Consider the following 3240-nt stretch of genomic DNA (forward strand, 5'->3'; position numbering starts at 1 on the left):
ATCCTCCTTAGCCTCCTATTCATAAAGTATAAACATTTGTGTTTACATGGATAAAAGTTGTATTGAACGGAATTAATTAGCAAACACTCTAGAATCAAAATATACTACGAATAAACGAAAAACGACAGGACTTTTTGAATGCCCTGGTACATGGTTTTATAACTCGATTGACAGGAGTCATGAATTCCTTTTTTTTTTTTTTTTTTTTATCGAAGTTTCTGAATTTAAAAATGAAATTGGTTAATGAATTAGTATTGGTAAATGAAGTTTCTTTTGTCGACTTTGTAACTTCTGCTAGTTTTTTCCCAGCTCAACTGACTCTGGGTCATCATAATTGATATGATAATGATAAATGATAGTAGTAACTGATAATGATAAATCAGTCTTCATAATTTGAACATCCTTGGCCTGCTGTCAAAATCCGTAAAATACTTTTACCAGTTTTTGCGGATAGAGTATCAGATCGGGAAAATCACTAATGCATGATCGTTTTAGAATTAAATCTCCAATGAAAATCGTTCATTAAAAATATTCCATTACATTAAAAATTCCTGATTTTAATCCGCAGGTGATATGGAAGAGGTTTAGAATCAAGAGCGCTTCGCGTATCGCACAACATTCACTTACAACTCTGCATAAGTCCAAAAATTTTCCATAGATAGGTTGGAAACGTTACTGTCACAACCCAGTTATACAATATATATCTTAAATGTGTAATTATAGTTTCTTACGACTTTTTGTTTCGTCCCTGAGTCTAAAAAACCTCAAAGGGTCTTGAAGAATCTTTAAATTATTATAGTTGCCTGTTAGTCATATATGCTTAGTAATTGAAACGAGGTAATTAATTGGAATGTATCCGTCAATTACCCCTTTGTTGTTCAATAGAAATATAATTAAGTTATTAGCTTAGGAAAGAGAGTATACCTATGTCAAAGTTTGTTTTAAATTTAAATCGAAATCGTGCAAACTTTGTATCTGATCATTTTTTTAGGATTTAAAAATGCATTCACCTAGAAAAGGAAATAATGAATTATACTGATTAAAATTCATATAAGTTGTGGTTATAGAAAGCGTTAAAATCAGAAATAATTAATAAAGATATGCAAAGTTGATTGTGTAGATTTTTTGATAAAATATTAAATTAAATATTGACAATTTCATTATCTCTAGCATCTTTTCCTCTTTAGTTCCAGGAAAAGTGGTTCACGATATCTATAAAATATCTCTGTTGGTTTTGGAAGGTTCGCCAACGAACTATCAGAATAAAGTATTGAAAAAAAAAATAAATCGAAGCTTAATATAAGATGGGAACAACGGTTTTACCTCTGTTGTTACAGTTCATGTCATTTTTAAGTGACGAAAAAAATTATTTTATCAAAGATTGAAGAAAACTATCGCTATTAAAAGTTTACTAAAGGGACATTTTAAATTCGCTTTTTAGTTGAGTAATAACTGAATAAAATTAAGTTTACATACCTTTTAATTTCAGACAATAATAAATATATTGAGAAAAATAGTAATTGGTACAAATGCCGTCAGCATCATCATAAATGGAACAGGGAAAAGGTGATCCTCCTAAATTTTCCATTGGCTGATATTATGAATTCCTTTTGCTTGAAAACATGATTTTAATAATACAATCAATGAAATAAAGGTGAGAAAACTAGTGTATTTAATATTGTCATAAATTATTTAATCAATAAATTATTTCATGAGAAAATAGCGCATATTTGTGTCTCAAGAATTTGTTTCTTATAAACTAACATCAGACACAGGCTATGTTCTACATGGAGGCCACAAGGCGTTTTCTATAATACATGTTCCAACAGAACACCTATTATCTACTGGTTTGGTCTGATAATTAAAGGTTTGATACGCTTAAGGGTGTTAAGGTTCTAACTAATATAATTTCAGACATTACAAATCTCCAAGTTGTACCTCTTTAATTCAGGATGAGCTGCGTATAATGTTCGCAATATGCTAAAACTAACCCATGTGATGAATTAGTGATAAACATTTAGAGTCATTGTTTATAAAAAGATGTTATTTAACTTTCTCAAAAATCGTTTCGAGATATTAAAAATGTATATAGTAAATGAGTTTGAAATAATAAATAAATAATAATAATTTAATATCGGCCAATTTACTGCTAAACGTTTTTCAATTGTTGATGTGACATGATCCATAGTATTATTTGTTATTCCGGCGGCAACAGTGAACCGTTAATATTTGAACAAATATGATAATTTCAGATTTAATTTATATCCCAAAAAAATTATGAGTTCAATTAAATATTAAAATTTAAAAAAAAGTTTTATTATTTTATTTGAAATCCGCATTTTTAAGTTAATATATTTGAATCTCATTTAATCTTGGTAGGAATAATTAAAAGTTCAAGAATTGCTCGGATATTATTCAAAGAATATGGTTTGGTTATATTTAAAATTTTAAACAGTTTATAGGGCATAAATCATTTATCTAAGGAGATAGATAAAAATAAAATCGATAATACTCATAATATTTATCTGTTTATAATTTTTATAAAAAAAAAATTATATTGTTAATGGCTTAAGTTAGGTAGGGTTACAAAAAAACAAAACAAAAAAAAAACATAAAATCGTTTGCGAAACATTTTTCCCCAACTACTTAGAACATCCCCAGACTAGGGAAAATTCACTATTTATCTTTTTATTTATATATTTTTTTAAACCTGCATGAATGATTTCATTTGCACATTTTTAAAATTATATATTTGGACATTTCGGATATTAACAATCTTCAATATAATAAATACATTTTAACATTTTTTTATGTTCTAAAGTATTTCCTACAACCTTAAAAACTATATATTTTTTAAATATACAATTCTCTGGTATATATCAGCGATAAATGATAACTATTTTTCTAGTTCAATTATTTACATTGTTTTTCCACAAACTTTTAAGTTTTTTTATGGGACTTTCAGCAAGGATATATAATGACGATTGTCTGTTGATCTTATGTGACATTATGATTAAAAATTTATCTTTTTTTTATCATATTTAATGTTATCTCTGCATGCTAATAACCTGTATGCTATAATATATAATTTATCTCTTCGGTTAGGTACATTTGTGAAATAAATAAAAATGAATAATAAGTTATGAGGTTCTTATAATCAACACTTGCATTTAAATATCTATCGATTTTTCTCACTTATTCGCCGTCAGTTAAACATCGGGTATGTTTATTAAATATATA

At 27.0% G+C, this 3240-nt stretch overlaps 1 protein-coding gene across 1 annotated transcript in view; it reads right to left on the reverse strand.

Annotated features, from left to right (window-relative positions):
* LOC106687249 (uncharacterized) overlaps window positions 1-3240 on the reverse strand; it is a 137354-nt gene that overhangs the window by 133850 nt on the left and 264 nt on the right. The window lies entirely within an intron of this gene.

The sequence above is a fragment of the Halyomorpha halys genome, unplaced genomic scaffold (assembly GCF_000696795.3).
Source record: "Halyomorpha halys isolate HHAL.00 unplaced genomic scaffold, Hhal_1.1 Scaffold937.1, whole genome shotgun sequence".
Lineage (NCBI taxonomy): Eukaryota > Metazoa > Arthropoda > Insecta > Hemiptera > Pentatomidae > Halyomorpha > Halyomorpha halys.